The sequence below is a fragment of the Euleptes europaea genome, chromosome 8, assembly GCF_029931775.1.
Source record: "Euleptes europaea isolate rEulEur1 chromosome 8, rEulEur1.hap1, whole genome shotgun sequence".
Classification (NCBI taxonomy): domain Eukaryota; kingdom Metazoa; phylum Chordata; class Lepidosauria; order Squamata; family Sphaerodactylidae; genus Euleptes; species Euleptes europaea.
This window is the reverse complement of record NC_079319.1, coordinates 78,165,138-78,183,249: the sequence shown is the minus strand read 5'-3', so window position 1 is coordinate 78,183,249 and position 18,112 is coordinate 78,165,138. Positions and strand designations below refer to the sequence as shown.

The 18,112-nt window shown below is 45.5% G+C and overlaps 1 protein-coding gene across 3 annotated transcripts in view; it reads right to left on the bottom strand.

The window, feature by feature from the left end:
- Positions 1-18,112, bottom strand: part of PHACTR1 (phosphatase and actin regulator 1) — a 373,767-nt gene that overhangs the window by 203,228 nt on the left and 152,427 nt on the right. The window contains exon 1 of one of the 3 annotated variants that reach the window (XM_056854195.1): positions 7,069-7,118. The exons of the other annotated variants lie outside the window; for them this stretch is intronic. The gene's annotated coding sequence lies outside the window, so the exon portion shown is untranslated. Of the gene's footprint in view, positions 1-7,068; positions 7,119-18,112 lie in introns of those variants that run through there. 3 annotated transcript variants of the gene reach the window in all.

Sequence of the window (18,112 nt, the reverse complement as noted above, 5' to 3'; positions counted from 1 at the left end):
TTGGGGAAAGGATATCAACTGAGATATGGGATGGCTGGTACAAGATGACAATAATGCACAGTGGATTATGCCTTTTACTGATCAAACTCTCCTTGGGCAGTGAAGTCTCCGCACCAGCCTGTTTCTTCTCCACATTGTATCAAAGTGGCCAATTGGAAACCTCCAAACCCCCTCCTACTCATTTCCCTGCTGGAGTTCAACAACGCGTACCGCTCTCTTTGGGAGCAGGAATCCTTCGGATCCCAAGCAATAACAGAGACATTTACAGCACTGTAGTAGATTCCAAGGCAACTTGGACTCTTGGGGTGTGACAAGAGAGACTGATTGAAAGGAGGGAGTATCTGATCAAATGAAGTGTATAAGGGGAGAAGGACAGGACCCTCATAACATGGGCAAATGTTGAACGAGTGGACAAAACAATGCAGATCAGCAGATTGCTTTCCTCAGCCAAACTGGTAGCCAAGGGGGACCTGGAAACCCTACAAACATGTAGCAACAGAAAGGTGGGGTGCAAAAAAATCCAGCCGGAGGGAACCTTGAATAATGGCAGGGAGGTTTCACGTAGGTTTCAAGAAAACGTCTCTCTTTTCTCTCTCAAGTGAATCCAAAGGACAATTCAAGGCAGCTGCTCAGAGGCTCAGAGCAGCCATCACCAAACAAATATGGACAAGCTGGAAGAAAGCTGTCCGTGGTAAGCATGCAGGGAAATGCACTTAATAAGATCACTGCTGCCAGAAATCTTAGGCTTCATCAAGTGAAAGGGATATATCCTCCGACTACCACAGGCAGCTTGTGAAGGGTAGAATCAACAACTGCAGCCATTTTGATTTACCGGTATTGATAACAGACCAAGGCTAGATCAATTACATGTCAGCTGGCTGATCTTTGATTACAATTGTTCCTTTCGGTTCAGTATTGCTTATATACACTCAGTGCCTTAAAGTACAGCAAGTCTATCATGGTCAAATCACTGTTTCTCTGTGAAGACAATCTATTTTCCAGATCATGTACCAAATAACACAACATGATTCTTGGAGTAATAGCACACAGATAAAATCTATTGCTAGTCCACCGATATCTTATCCACACTAATTCAACTGTACTGTCTTGCCCTTTATCATTAGAGGAGTAAGATACTGGAAAGTAAACTGCAAGATGCTCAGATGAAGTAGCTTTTTTTTTTTTTTTGCATAGGAGAAAGGTGGTGGTGGTGATGCAGGACGCAGAGAGATTAATGCCAGTCTGGCGTTTCCCAAAAGCACGTAAAGTCCCTCCGAAATTATTTATTGAAGTTATATCCTGCTCTGTCCTGGCGCAAGCCAGGCTCAGAGCACGTTACATCATAAAACTCATTCTATATTTTAATATAAAATGTAATATAAATTAATTTTTAAAAACACCTATCATTTTTAATCAGTAGAAACTAGATTGTGGAGGGTAATAGCAAGGTCTCCATCACCTTCTGATTTGTAATTCTGCAAAACAAGGCAATGCAATGGAATCAGGCCATATGGACTGAGTACAGCAGGTAGGTAGCACTGAAGTAATGGCAAGGGATCCGTGTACATTAGCGAGGACAGAATCTCTTTACAGTGAAGCTGCTTTTCTTGAGATTAAAATAACCAATTTTCGGCTCCTGTAGGCGACTGCCAGGCCAGGAACTGAATGCGCAAATGGATTCTCGTTGGAAAACGTCTTTTCACCCTTGACTGCATGGTTGGCACTGTCAGCTTGGATAGTGCCCCTTGCTTCTTAGTGGGGTGGGGGAGACTGAATCCAGCCCCTCCCCATGATTAGTGTGTCAAAATGGCTGTTTCCATCCCATCCCTCAGATAGCGGCTCTGAGGAGGCTGTATAGATGTGGGTCAGCAGGAGATTGCCTCAGGGACTCAGCCGCTCTGGACTTGCTGAGATGCAGCCTGAAGGAGAGCGTTCTGAAGGATCTCTGGAGAACTGGACTCTAACTTTGCCTGGGGGTGGGCTCCGATTCCTCAAGTAGAAGAAGAAGAAGAGTTGGTTTTTATATGTTGACTTTCTCTACCACTTAAGGAAGAATCAAACTGGCTTACAATCGCCTTTCCTTCCCCTCACCACAACAGACACCCTGTGAGATAAGAACATAAGAAAAGCCCTGCTGGATCAGACCCAGGCCCATCAAGTCCAGCAGTCTGTTCACACAGTGGCCAACCAGGGGCCTCTAGGAAGCCCCCAGACAAGACGACTTCATCACCATCCTGCCTGTGTTCCACAGCACCTAAGACAATGGTAGGTGAGGTTGGGAGAGTGTGACTAGCCCAAGGTCACCCAGCTGGCTTCGTTTGTAGGAGTGGGGGAGCAAATCCAGTTCACCAGATTAGCCTCTGCCACTCATGTGGAGGAGTGGGGAATCAAACCCGGTTCTCCAGATCAGAGTCCACCATCCAAACCACTACTCTTAACCACTACACCACGCTGGCTCTCAAGTGAGGAAGCTGAATCTGGATCTCCGAAACTTTCCACGTTCCACACTCCTCTCTCAGCTTCCAGATGAAAAAGGCACAGGGCACACCCACAGACCAGTCCTCAGCAGACTTACCCTCTTCTAATCCCTTTATGTCCGTGGGCTGAGAAGGCTGAAACTCTGCCTGGAATAGCACTGACAGAGACCACTGGCAGGTTTTCATTTATGTGCCTTTTAAACATTTCTGCCAGCTTCCCTATGAAGGGTAGACGTCGAGACAGAGATACTGGGCAAGTCTGCTGTAGTACTTAACAGTTCAGTTGGACTTGCTCGGCCGCATTCAGACATCCCAATAAAGAAAGCAGTTTATAAGACAAGATTTAATCAAACTCTGCAATGTCTGAATACAGGTCAGCCAACCAACCGTGGCTCGTTAATGGGTGCTAAACTAACAACAGTTTATAACTGGCTTGATAACTGTGGTTTGTTGTGATGTCTGAATGCTCCAGTCTGAGCTTGTTGCTTACAAATTCAGATGTTTCTCTACCTGCCTCTTTTGGAATCCCACTTGAGGAACAGCTATGGAAAGGTCTGAGGAAAGGAGAAGACACAAAAATGTACCACCAGCAAGAGAGGGAGTGAGTGATGTGAAGAGAACAAGACCAACAGCCCCAGTAAAGAAAAATCCACAGGGAGGAAGCAGGCCTGCATTATCCCATCAGTCGTTGACGTCCTCTGCTCTTACCGTCTCCAGGTCTGGGTTGGGAAATACCTGGAGATTTTGGGGTGGAGCCCGAGGAGGGTGTGGTTTGGGGAGGGACTGCTATGGGGTATAATACCATAGAATCCACCTCCCAAAATGGCCATTTTCTCTAGGGGAACTGATCTCTGTTGCCTGGAGATAAGTCGTAATAGCAGGAGATATCCAGCCACCACCTGGGGACTGGCAACCCTATCTGCTCCTACTATTACAGTGGAAAAGGGGCCTTAAACGTTGATTGTTCTCCAGTTATCATTTCTGCTCAGCCCGCTTCTACCTGCTTCCCCCCTCAATAATTTGCCTCTGCCTAAGCCCTTCCCGCCCTGACCTGGATGGCCCAGGCTAGCCTGATCTTGTCAGATCTCAGAAGCTAAGCAGGGTCAGCCCTGGTTAGTATTTGTATGGGAGACCATCAAGGAAGTCCAGGGTTGCTGTGTAGAGGAAGGCACTGGCAAACCACCTCTGTTAGTCTCTTGCCTTGAAAACCCCATAAGGGGTCACCATAAGTCGGCTGCGACTTGACGGCACTTTACACACACAAGCCCTTCCCACTGTTACCACAGCAGTGCACCTGTCCGTTTCCCACAGGCCCCCTAGTGCCCACTGATTCTTCAAGCCCCTAATCCTGTTTGCCAGTCTCCCCCAGCCCTAGCTTTTCCACTGAAGCGATGCCTCCTCCCCAAAGGGCTAAATTAACTTAAGTCGCAATACCTCCATTGAACTGATTTGACTGCTGGTTGCTGAAATGCAGGTTTCGTTTATAAATCAAGCACATTTTTACCCTGGCTTTCCTCCTGTGAGCTCATGGTGGTCCATATTATTCTCTACTCCTCAGTTTTATCCTCCAACAACCCTGTGAGGTAGGCTAGGCACAGAGGGAGTGATTGGCCCAAGGGAGGGTAGCCAGCCTCCAGGTGGAACCATGGTGAACTCCTGGAATTAGAACTCATCTCCAGGCCACAATCAGTTCCCATGGAGAAAATGGCTGCTTTGGAGCCCTTAAGCTGCTTGTAAAACAGAAGGGCTGCCTTCTTTCAATGGCTGTGGTAGGTAGGATTCAACCCTCTTCTTCCCTTACAGCTCTAGTTTACTCCCCCAGAGTGTAGTACTGTAGTAAAGCACTGCAGGGGTAAACCATAGCTGTCACAAGAGGGAAAGTGCAAATTATCCTGTTGTAGAATGGGAGAGCTGCTTAATACTGAATCAAGCAAATGTTTTTTTAGCTCTCTTTTATTCAGGATGCATAGCTAAGTATTATGTTAGAAGAAAGACAGGCCAGGCTTCTGTTAAGAAGTTTGAGAGTGTTGTCATCTTTATTTTTATTTATTTTTAAAATGCTTTTAGCTTTCCAGTTTCCAGATCCTTTGGGAAACGTGCTTGCAAATCAAAGTACTGGAAAAAGGAAAGCAGTGGAAAAAAAGACCAAACTCCAAATGTTATTTTTCAAGTCTCGTGATTTTCAAATCTATATTTTTTCAGGCGCTGCCTCCTGCTTGCCGGATTTTATTTAAACATTTTGGAGAATAAGGCTGCAATCCTGAAGTGGGGGGGAACTCCTTAGGAGCCAGCATGACCCCACGCTGATGTAAGTGCCCATTTAACACATGATAAGGGTTGGCATCCACGCTGGCACACCTTGCCTCGCTTCACCGTGACATGGGTCTCAGGCACAGGTGCTGCCTCCTGGCGCAAGTCCCCGTGTCAGCATACTGTGAGGTGTTCCCAGGGTGTTCCTGGGGGGCAGAGCTGCCTTTAGGCAAGTTCCTAACCCTTTTGCAGAGGCGTAGCTACGACACCTTTTTTGGTGTTGTAGCCCTGTTGAAGTCTATGGGGTATTTTCCTATTTTTTTCTGTTTAAAAGAAGTTAAATTTCTTTTTGACAGCTGGGAAGGCTCTGAGGAGGTGACGTGGCAGTGCTGCTCCTAGCCACCAACGTCATACCCCCCCTCTTAGGAATGGGCTGCCCGTGCTGGATCCGCCCCCCTATTAGGCTTGCCCGTAGCTCCACCGGCAGGAGCTTTGCGGGGCTGCAGCCACGGTGTGCGATGAGCGCCCGCCACAGTACGCGCGATGCACCTATATCATTTCTGGAGTTACCCGGAAGGAACACGGACGCTCTTGCAATCTCAGCCAAAATTCTATGGTTTCCATAGAGTTTTAGCCGAGGTTGCCAGAGCATCAGCGTTGCTTCCGGGTAAACCCGAAAGTGACGCGCGCACTCCTCAGCTGGTTGGCGGGCAGCCAGTGGATTGGTGGGATTTTATCCGCCACCACCAGGCACTTGCCAACTCTACCCCCTATAAAAATGATACCCAAATTATACACGAGTGAGTAATTTGCTGCAGTGATCCGGTCATCATATAGTTCTGGTACAGTGGTCACTAATAAGCAAATTGTTCACCTCCTTTTGACACCCAGGGTACGCTGCTGGGGACCTGACAAAAACCAAACTATCTGGTTTCTCAGTTGAAGAATGAAACTTTCATCAAATGCTACTGGAATGCTACTTTCATGGAAGATTCGCCAACTCAATTCATGATGAAGATACCAAACAACTGCAGCATCCCTCTTTTCTTGTTCATTTCCCAGACCCTCCCCAACAGAGGTCACATCTCCCTGTTCTAAATCGAAAGTTTAACTCTTCATGTCTGAAATGTTACTTATCTTTACTGAAATCTATAAAAATCAAAACTGAAAGCAAGCTTGTTTATGAAATTATTCTTTTTTTCTTTTTAAGAGGGGAAAATGTTGAGAAATCTCCCCCTCCCCTTACTTTCCAGTATGGCTACATGGCACATGGAAATTTCTTGGACCCATTTTCATTTCACCTTCCTCCAAAGAACTCAGTGTGTAGTCCTCTACCCCTTTTTATATTATTAACAAACTTCAAAACACACCTACACCCACAACCACCCACAACCACCCACAGAATCGCCCAGTAGGTTTTCTGGCTGAGAAGGGATTTCAGTTCAACACGCTATCTATTGCAGTGCGTGCACTATTATGCCAACCGTGCAGCACTGAGGCCCTTTCATGTGCCCGCCCCACGGCATTAAAAGTACCATCAGTAACAGAATGTCACTTCCCTTTCCTTTTCCACTTCTGACACTCTTGACTGCAGCAGAGGCTACCCCTGAAGGTAGTCTGAGGATATTTCATACATCTTCTAAATAACTCTCAAATTCTGCAGAGGGGTCAGGTCCACTGGACTCTGTCAGCTACCACATGCCTCAGTTGCGGTCAGAACCATGGAAGAACATCCCCGGCTACAAATCCTGGCAGCATCACTGCTTGTCGGAACAGCTCCTAATCTCTGTTCATTCATACAGGCTGGGTTTGCAGACAGGCACTCAGCAACAACCACGTCTGACCAACACAAGAAGACAAGACGATTTTGCAAACGGAAGCAAAACGGATACAGATGAGGCACTCGGAGTGTGTGTAAGGGGGAGGGGGGGAATCCGAGTTCAGAGCCACAAAAATGTATGCCTACAGACTGGAGTACCTGATTTGGGATTACAATGCCTCTTTTGCTCCTCTCTTTCCCACAGCCATGCCTTCTGAAAGAGACCAATCGTCCCTGATTGAAAATATACACATACAACTATATATCACCGTAACCGACTCCTCGTGCCAGACTGCCTGTTCTCTTTTGGATTTAGTGAGATGCGTGCGTGTGTGTGTGGTGGGGAATGATGGAGCAAGTTTTTCACACGCTAAATCACGGGAGAGAGAGACAGCGAAATGAGCTGGTCGATAATCTAAGCAGCAGCCCTGAAAGAGGCACCAAGACAAAACCAAAAGCGATGCTTGGGTTTCAACTTCTGCCTCCCCCCCCCTTCCTTCCCCACTGTATGACCATAAATACCTTCAGACTACACTGGTGGTTTCCAGATGGATGGGCAGCTATGCCTGCTCCTCTCCTTCTCTTTCTCTTGCACAATCTCCGAAAAAGTAATAAATGTATTTAAACGCCAGAAGCCGGATTGCTGTGCTCACCTCCCCCAGGCAACGGTTCCTAGCTCCTGGCTGAGATCTCCACACAGCAATTCATTTCGTAGATTAGATGCAAAGAGTTGCAGAAGCTGGTCGTTCTCGTCAAGGAAAGGAAAAACAGACAACAGGTCCAGACGATTCCCCTTTCCCACTCGCTCTTTCCCCATCAAATCAGGCTTTCTCCTATAAATCAGACCTCCACGTTCCCACTGCAGTAATTGGCTCTTTCAGTACTATGGAAATAGCAAGCAACTTTTTGCTTGGGGAGGGGTGTGTGTGTGTGGCCACAGCAAGGAGGTGGTTGCTTAAAACACTATTTGTTCTGCTTTTTAATATGCAGTTTGTCTCCTTCTGCAGGGAATTACTCAGCCTGTCACATGACTCAAAACAGCACAATTATATAATTCAAAACTATGCAAGGGCTGTTGTGGGGAGAAGGGGGGGGTTATAGAGAACCACACCAAAGAGAGGGATTCAAAATCAGACCGTCGCCGCACGGAAAAGTATGTTGGAACAAAGCAGACGCTGTTTCCAAATGCAGTGTTTGTTTTCACTGCTTCTTCCCGTCGGAGGAATGCCGCTGGACTCTTCGGCACTAACTGCGCTTGCTCCAAATGAGAGAGCAGCCCACGGTCCTGCAGAAAAGCAAACTGGGTAGTGCAGCCAACTTTCTTTATTCGTGTCTGTTTGTATTTTGCAATGCTGCACACGCACAGCCTGCCCTCAGGGGAAAAACATCCCCCCCCCCCACTGAGCAAATTCAAGCACAAAGTAATCTCAGTTTCTTCATGGGGTACTGGGGGTTGGTTCATTTTATCATCACAACAGCCATGTGAGGTAAGTCAGCCTGAGAGGAAAAGTTATTTGAGGTGATTCAGTACGTTTTGAATCCAGGACTTGGTTTCAAATGTTCTATCTGCTACGCTGTGAGAGCAACCCTAAGCAGATCTACTTGGAATACTGGTGGTGGAAAGTACCATGAAGTCAAAGCCAACATATGGTGATCCTGTAGGGTTTTCAAGGCAAGAGATGAACAGAAGTGATTTGCCATTGACTACCTCTGTGTAGCATCCCTGGACTTCCTTGGTGGTCCCCATCCAAGAACTAACCAGGGCCAACCCTGAGTAACTTCCAAGATCTGATCAGATTGGGCTAGCCTGGGCTATCCAGGTCAGGGCAAAAATTGGGGTACATATGCTATTTAAATTTCACATTGTTATTAGTGTATTGCATGCAGCTGGATTAGAGGATTTAGTTTTAAACAAAAGTTTGGTTTGGCACAGGCCTGATCCCACCCCTGCCGGTTGTAAGGCAGCCTCCTGGTCACTTAGAGCAGAAGCCGAGCAAGGAGGCAGCGAGGGTTGCCAGGTCCTTCTTTGCCACCGGTGGGAGGTTTTTAGGGCGGAGCATGAGGAGGGCGGGGTTTGGGGAGGGACTTCAATGCCATAGAGTCCAATTGCCAAAGCGGCCATTTTCTCCAGGTGAACTGATCTCTATCGGCTGGAGATCAGCCATAATAGCAGGAGATCTCCAGGTACTACCTGGAGGTTGGCAACCCTAGTTATACAATTGGGGACGCTCAACCCAGGCCAAGGCAGAAGGAAGGAAGGACTGTGCACACAGGGTGGAACAGAGGGAATGTGTGCTAGAGTCAGCCAGTTCTGGGAAGGAAGAGCAAGTGCCACCTCCTCTGGAACCCCCTCTCCTTCCTGTTCTAGGCCTGTGGTAGAGCCTACTCGACCCCAGCCAGGACTAGGGTTGCCAGGTCCCTTTTTGCAACCAGAGGGAGATTTTTGGGATGGAGCCTGAGGAAGGCGGGTTTTGAGGAGGGGAGGGACGTCAATGCCATAGAGTCCAATTGCCAAAGCGGCCATTTTCTCCAGGTGAACTGATCTCTATCGGCTGGAGATCAGTTGTAATAGCAGGAGATTTCCAGCTATTATCTGGTAGTTGGCAACCCTAGCCAGTATGGTGGAGCTGGTTGGGACCAGCCAAGGAGCCCATCAACAAATATACCAAAATTATATACTGTATGTGGGAGAAAGTGAGCCTTTGTTGATTGTGGAGTATTGAAACTCAGGACCTGTGCTTGTTTGTGGTGTATTGAAACTCAGGACCTGTGCTTCCACAAATGTTCGAGAAAAAGCTGTTCAATGTAAAACTGGATTGCCCAGAAGAGGCCCATTTGACCGCGCATGGGTCTATTTCAGCTAACTGACTGCGGCACATTTTTAAGGCTTTTACCTGTCAGCACTTTTTTATTTATACTATACTTCTTTTATTAATTAGTGCCCTTTTATCCTTTTGATCTGGCTAATGGATTTCTCTGTTCAATTGGCTTAATGGTTTCTCCACTTAAATTATTTCCCCCACTTCATATCCTTTCCTGAGGACATACAAACCACTCATCTGGTGGAGATACATTAATATCACCTGGACTGGTGGCAAATAGGGTTGCCAAACCTCCAAGTGGTGGCTGGAGATCTCCCTCTATTACAACAGATCTCCAGGTGATACAGATCAGTTCGCCTGGAGAAAATGGCCACTTTGGAAGGTGGACTCTATGGCATTATTACCCCATTGAAGTCCCTCCCCTCCCCATACCCCGCCCTTCTCAGGCTTCACCCACAAAATTTCCAGGTACTTCCCAACCATGAGCTGGCAACCTTAGTGGCAAATAAAGTCTGGAAAAATTCAAAGACCGTATCAGCTTCCCCCTCCCCCAGCAATCAACTCTATTTTCAATGATACTGTCAAATATTCATAATCTCTTTCCTGGATGTTCTCATCACCATTGAGAAACACAATGGATAGTCATGGATCTGTCCAGTAAACTCTTCACATTCACTTAAAATGGAATTCCTATCATCCAAAAACATAGCAAGAAAGCTATCACATACACATCATTGCCGCAAATGAAATGTAACTGTAAACAACAATTTAAATTACTTCTAAAGAACCTGCATATTTAAAAAGAACCATCTCCACAGAGGGAACCCTCATACTGTCATTGGCTGTAACATTTACTGGGTGTCTTTCTGATATGGACAACCCCCCTCCCTTCAAATCTCTCCTTCTATGCCTAAGAACAGATGGACCCAAATCTGGCATCATAAATGCAATACTTAGAAAGCAGGAGAAGAACATTTCAGTCTCCCAGCACACACTAAAATTCACCATTCTCCAGCAAAATAAATTCTCAAGGAGAATCAGGTATGAAACTTCTGAATTAAGAATTCATCCAGAAGTTTGACATTATCTCCCAAGGACGTCACAAGGACCTGAGATTCCTCAGCCATTGCAGGAATTAACCAGTTTAGTAAAACTAGGGCAATTACACTATCACCAATTATTGCTATTGTGAACATTCTCTGACCTTTCCTTAAGAAATCTGATTTTTACTTAATTATGGCTTATCCTGTCCTTCCAAAATTTCACAGCCTTTCACTGTGATGTTCCCAGCTTTCATCTTCACAGCCTTGTATATAAACGAGGACCTGCTACATGCACATGATGAAGTGAAACGCACGGCACCTTATGCTAGAATAAAAACGAGATAACAAATATCTCTTGTTTATTTTCCCTCTACAAAGGTAAGGAAGATGAAATTGCCAAGTTAGTATCTTTTTGGGAGTCGACTTCTGTCTAGCATCCCTTGTCACTTGTGATTAAGGAGGGGTTACTTGGGAATCAAATCAGGCAACTCTGAAATAGCTATAATGAAGCCTAGGTTTATTACTTCTTCAAGTCTGTAAATCTACAGAATCTATACAAATGACTTATGCAGGCTAGACTAAAGGCACCTTGGCACCAATCAATCTTGGATTGCGTCATTGTGAATCCATTTGTTGTATCACCTGTGCTTTCTTTTAGGGGCTGAATGAACGGCACCGAGACCTGTTCTCTTAAACAAGATCTCAGCTTCAAGTCCAGCAATGTAATGTGGAATGGAACGCAAACAGCCTGAGTGCCACACGCAACAGGTTTGGGGAAAAAAACTATATGATACTTTCCTACTCATTTTGGAAATCACATCAGCAATCATAACAACAACAACAACAACAAAAGCTTGAACAATCTGTTTCAAGACCATTTCATTTAGATGACCAAAACCTTTCAGACCAAATATTTTCAACAGAAACAAAAACCCCACCCAACCCTGGAACCAACTGCAAGACAGAACTTTTTTACATACAAACTGAACACTCAGACACCCCATAGCTTTAACCTGGAAAGTAATAGTTACTTCTACCTATGCTTTTAATTCTGTTTTTAAATTCTATTTTAAACCTCCCATGCACTGATACAGCAGATGTCATTTTTTTAACATCCTCAACATTTTTAAAACTGTCACTTTGGTGCCCACTGGATGGCTTGAAATCCAGCTGTGTCACTGATGTAGGTGGAAGCAAAAATGTTTAATTAAATAATTTTAAGCCTCTTTCTGTTCTGTAAGTCCCTTATTTCTCTCTCTCTCTCTCTCTCTCTCTCTCTCTCTCTCTCTCTCTCTCTCTCTCTCTCTCTCTCTCTCACGCACACACATTTTAAATTCCAGCAGCAAAGGAAGTCTTGAGTTATCTTTGCCCTCCAAATGAGATCTGGCTGAGCTCGTTTCCTCTTTTGTTACAGGTATCTAAGCTCCAGTAGCTGGAGGTTTCTGGCATGAGTTGAAGGGCAGGAGCCATAGCCTGCGGCTTGCAGCCTGTGGCCCCCTGTGTGAATCAGCCTGCAGGATCCAGGACCAGCCCAGTGTTGGAGTGTTGTATATTTTTTTGTTTGTCAGCAGCTTTAAGTCTCCCAGTGGGGTAAAAACCAAGATAGAAATCTTAAATAAATAATTTACAAATCTTGAATGCACAAAGCCCTGCTCTTATGTGCATCTTGTTACCCCCTGGAGTTTTCCTTAAGCCAGTAGGTAGCATGTTCTTGTTAAATTCCTGAAAAGTTCTGGGCCATTCTCCCTTTAACACTCCTTTTTTCATCTGGATTCCTCAATAAAATGTTAAGGAAACTGGTAATTTCAAATATGTACTCTGTTCCCATGTGATACAAGGCATTTTGCTCCTGGGTATTCATATCCAAAATGGCAAGAGAAAGCTTTTATTTCATTTCCCAAAGTTTTCAGCCCTTTAATAAGCTTGAAAATGTGTCTCTGGTGCATCTTAATGCTCAAAAACCCAGAAGGCACACAGATTACAGAAGAGTGAAATTAATTTCTGCATTATGTTAACATGTAGCCAACCTGCATCTGGAATTCCTCCTCTCGAAGTTCTGCCTTCAACTGTTCCTAGTCTAGGAAGGCTACAAACTGCACCCCGGCATCTTGCGATGGAGTTAACCGCCTGATTATTAGAGATGGGGTTGCCAACCTCAAGGTAATAGCAGAAGATCTCCGGCTATTACAACTGATCTCCAGCCGATAGAGATCAGTTCACCTGGAGAAAATGGCCACTTTGGCCATTGGACTCTATGGTGTTGAAGTCCCTCCCCTCCCCAAACCCCGCCTTCCTCAGGCTCCAACCCCAAAATCTCCCGCCGATAGCGAAGAGGGACCTGGCAACCCTGATTAGAGATCATAATCACAAAAGGCAATGAGCCAGAGGAGGAGAACCCAGAATAATGTAACTGCCAGCAAAAAAATGGACGCTCAGTTGCACCACCCATAGTGTTTCCTTTGGGTGGCTTCCATCCTGTGCCAAGAGTACCCAGCCCTTTGAATCTGCAGCAGCCAACAACATACACTCAGTGTTAATTGCTGGTGGTTCTGGATCTCTCAGCAACTAAATAGGCCCCAAATATTTAAGAGCTCACATCTTCCTTCAGGTCCCACTGTCAACGTGCACTTGATGTTGCCATTCCTTCCCCAGGTTTTCACAGAGGTATCCTTAAGGTATCCCCCATAACTCTGCAGCTTTTTTTCTGAGGAGATGTCGAAATCTAGTAGGGATGTGTCATCAAGTCTTCCTAGTCTTTGTCCAGCATGCTGACTACTACACCACACTGCAAACCACACTGGCCCTCCAGAGTGTATGAGCTTACCATGTGTTTGTGTGCATTGGCTGTTCTAGAACTTATGCAGAATGTACCCCAGCAGCAGGTGGGAGCCCAGTGAGGGCCTTCAAAGCACTCTGCCTATCAAACAGTCACTGACAATCACATTTACGAGTCAGTGTTTGAAAACAGTGGTTCTATTTAGGTAGTGGGAAGAAGATGAAGGCTTAGGGTTGCCAACCTCCAGGTGTGGCCTTGAGATCCCCCAGAATTAGAACCGATCCCCAGGCAACATTGATCACCCCCCCCTGAAGAAAATAGCTGCTTTGGAGGGTGGACTCTGTGGCATTATACCCTGCTGAGGTCCTGCCACCCAGGCTCTACCCCCACAAATCCCCAGGTATTCCCCAAACCAGAGCTGGCAAACCTAGGAAGGCTGTAACTATAACTTGCTTTGCACCCTAAAATTCTCCAGGTTATGGATATATAGCAGTTTCTCCCATTAGTAAAATGCAGTCCCACTCATTACTGCAAAATCTGTGGGATGAATGCCTCTCCCCCACCCCACTTTTGTCTCTTTCCCACATTAAATGAGCAATTAGCTTCCATTTCATTTTGCTGGTAGAATTCGTTATTCCAAACAAGATCCTGACCTGAAGAAGCAGAACTAGAACTTAGCCTGCCTTACGAAGGGCTGGATTTGACGCAAGATCTAATTTCAGGGTTGGGTCCATTCCTAGCTGTCAGAAAGTACGCTGCGGATATGTGGGTGGAGTTCTGGTATAAGCCGGAATGTTCCTGTTCCATTTTGTTCATCTGGTCTTGCATTTAGCAGAGAGGAATCTAACCAAATCAACTTGTATTTTTCCACCAAAAAGACCTTATCAACTATTTATGTTTTCAAGATTTTTAAATAGATTCCAAGCCATCTGTGAATGTATAAACTATACCTGCAAACTTAAATGAAATACTACGTAGGCCTTTGTAGGTCTTTTATTACATCAGCTATATAGTTTTGGAAATCACTTAACTGTCCTTACACTGAGGACTAGTTACATTGTCATTTTTCTTCACATTGTCATTTTTCATTCATGTGTGATGCTCCTTCACACCTTTGCACATAGGTGCATGTTCACAGGTGCCAAAAAGGGCCACAAATAGACTTTTCAGTGGCATGATATTGTTTATCACGTGTTCTGGTTTGTTTGGTGCAGGAAACTGTCGTAAAATCAACACAGTGTTTGGTGTATTAAATATATGTGCAAAACACCCTTACAGCCCATTCCTGAGAATTGGGCCGAAAATCTGGAGGCGGCGCGACCTCGCCACCAGTGATTACACGCACTTACACAGTCCCGCCGGCAGCCGAGCGCTGCCGGACCATGCCTCGCCCCTCCACCGGCGCGGTCTCTCCATGGCGCAGGCCACGGCGTGGAGAGGCCGCGCCAGCACAGGGGGGCATTCCGGGGGCATTCCGGGGGGAGGAGCCGCCGGCTAGGCTGCTCCCTATCCTGTTTCGGCCCTGGCCGCCGCCAGCAAGAATGACGTTGTTTTCAATGGGGAGAAAGGACCAGTTTTTTTTTAAAAAAAGACATGAGACGGCTTTTTTTTTGTTTTCTGGTGTACGTGAAACGGCTTAGGAAGAGGCGCCGCTGCGCCTCTTCCCCCCCGTCTCCGAACGCCGTATTTTCAGGAATGGGCTGTTAGTAAGCAATCTATTAAAGTCTTTTCCTTCTCACTAACACCATAACTGGGTACCAGTTTCAAACTTTGGGTTCAAATCCTGACCAGAAGCCAGCCAAACTGTTAACCATGGTTCATGTCAGCATAGACATAACAGTAAACCTGTGCTTCAGGCTGGTGAGGGAGAGGCATGGGGCTATCATGCACAAGAGGGGGACATTATTTAAAGAGGGAAGATGGGAAGAGCTCACCTTTTTGTTTCATAATGGTGATTCTTCAAGAGCACATATGACACTGGTTATTATGAGAAATACAGTAACCATGACAAACGCTCTTGAAATCCACTGTTTTTAACAATGTAATCTGGAATATATCCAAGATTTAATCTTTAAATTTGCAGTGAATTGTCTCTCTGTCCCCTGAAAACTCTTCATGTCTCTCAAAACACTGAACCAGCACAATGATCCATGTCTCAGTCCCGCAACCATAGCTAACGAATAGCAAGCTATAGCACTACACCAGTAACCCAGTAAATATTATCTAAAGCAACCAAAACACTATTCTTTGCCTCACAAGACACAAAATTACTCTTGCGGTATGATTCTGTTGAAGAGCTATATCATCCTCATTCAACAAGAGAAAGCTTTCATTAGTTCTGCTTCAACCAGCCTCCTCTGAACACATGGTGAAACATCTCATGAGTTTAATTTACCTTCACAAATGTGGCCTACTTGCTTACTTGTAACCCATTGTGTCACAACGAACAGTTTTGTTCATGAATTAACCTTGTAATTGGCCTATTACTCCATTTTCAAGGTTGCTCTACTTCTAAGGCAAGAGATGTCACTCTCCTTCTCACCAAAGGCCTTTCATGTTTGCCTTTTGGATGGTTTTATTCTGAAGGTTGATAGTTCCCCTGTATCAGTTGTGACATACAGATTTCCCATCCCATATTAAGGCCATAAAAGATCATTTTGCTGTTAATAAAAATGGCAAGGTTCTTAACAGTTTTAAATAAATAAAATATGGAATACAATAAAGTGTATATGATTCAATAAGAACCTCAAATTAGAACATTTCATTTCTCATTCTCTAGAAACAGAAGTAAAATGCTTTTATGTACCTAGACTTTCAAGAAGCAGTTGATGCTTTCATATCTTTTTGACTAAAGTCATGAAAAAAATTCAAATCAAAAGCCACCGTCTTTGATCCTGAAGGCTAATAACACATACTGCTGGCCCTAGTAAATATCTAACCCTCACCATACGTAGGAACTAACCCACCAAGCAACTTCCAGGTATATGAAGTTGAATTCAAAGATTGATTTCTGCTGGTATAACTCATTTCTACCAATGAGAAGGGGATGAGTTTTTGCCAGTGGTTCCTTCGAACTGCCACCCACTGAGGTCTCAAAAATCCTGTTCCTCATGGGTGACGGGTGCTCAGAAACAGCATGGGGGGAAAAGTGGGGTTCTCAAGTGGGAGGAAAGAATTGATGAAAATTGTCCCTCCCCCTTCTCCAGGTAGATAACAACCACTAGATTCTATCCATGGATGATATTGTGTCATATTAAGGATTCTTTAGATGCTTTCCAGTCTGGGTTTAGGCCTGGTTATGGGACTGAAAGCGAGGGAAGGCGGCATGGCATAGCCCAATCTCATCAGACCTCGGAGGCTAAGTAGGGTTGGTACTTGGAAGGGAGACCACCAAGGAAGACTTTGCAGAGGAAGGTAATGGCAAATCACCTCTGCTTCTCTCTTGCCTTGAAAGCCCCTTGCTGGGGTCGGCAGTGACCTGATGGCACTTTACACAAACATGGGACTGAAACAGCCTTAATCACCCTAGTGGGTGACCTGCACCTGGAGATGGAGAGAGGGGGTGCAACTCTGTTGATTCTCCTGGACCTCTCAGTGGCTTTCGATACCATACACCATGGTATTCTTCTGGACAGCCTATCTGGATTGGGAAGTACCGTTCTGCAGTGGTTCCAGTTCTACCTGGAGGGTAAAATTCAGAAGGTGGTGCAGGGGGACTATTGCTCAGCCCCTTGGCCTTTGGCCTATGGGGTCCCGCAAGATTCCATCTTGTTCCCTACGCTCTTTACGATCTACATGAAACCGCTGGGTGAAGTCTTCTGGAGATTTGGGCTGGGCTGCCCCCAATATGCGGGTGACATTCACGTCTATCTTGTGCTTCTAGCTGATCCCAGGGAGGCTGTATAAACTCTGAAGTGGTGCCTGGATGTAGCTTTGAAGTGGATGCAGATGAATAAACTGAAGCTTAATCCTGACAAGATGGAAGTGCTACTTGTGGGTAGAAGGTCTGACCCAGGATTTAAGGTTTCACCCATTTTGGATGGGGTTGTACTCCCCTTCAAGGAACAGGTCTGTAGTCTGGAGGTGCTCTTGCACCCAGTCCTACTGCTAGATACGCAGGTGGCAGCTGTGGCCAAGCTTCAACTGGTTAACCAGCTCTGGCCTTTCCTGGGTTGAAAAGAGCTGGCCTCTGTGGTGCATACCCTGGTTACCTCTAGATTAGATGACTGCAATGCACTCTACAAGGGGCTGTCCTTGAAAAGTGTTCAGAAATTTCATTTGGTACAGAATGCTGCAGCCAGGACGTTGACTGGAGTGGGTCATAGGGACCATATTACTCCAGTCTTGGCCCATCTACACTGGCTCCCAGTTGGCTTCTGGGCACAATTTAAGGTGCTTGTCTTGACCTTCAAAGCCATATATGGTTTGGGAAAACATACCTGATGGACAGTCTACTCCCCTATGAACCCACACCACCACCACAGTAATCTTCGGAGGCCCTGCTTTGGGTGCCCCGCCTTCTGAGATTAGGTGGGTGGCAACCCGGGAGAGGGCCTTCTTAGTTGTGGCACCAAAATTCTGGAAAGGTCTCTGCCCAGAGAGATTCATCTATTCCCCTCTGTGGCTGTCTTCCACCAGTGGGCAAAGGGTTTTTGAATCTTTTGGCACTACTTCCTGACCAAAGTTTTAGTTGCTGTTTTTAATTGTTTTAATGATGTGTGTTTTGGGGGGCTAATTCGAAAGGTTTTAAAGTGTGATGTTATCATGTATGTTTTAAATTGTTAGCAGCCTTGTTGGCCCCTGTGAGGGGAGAAAGGAAGGATATAAATTTTGCAAATAAATAAATAAATAGGTAGGTAGGTAGTAGATAAATATTAAGTGTGAATTGCTGAGTCAGCTACAGCGAAAGGACATTTGGCATTGAT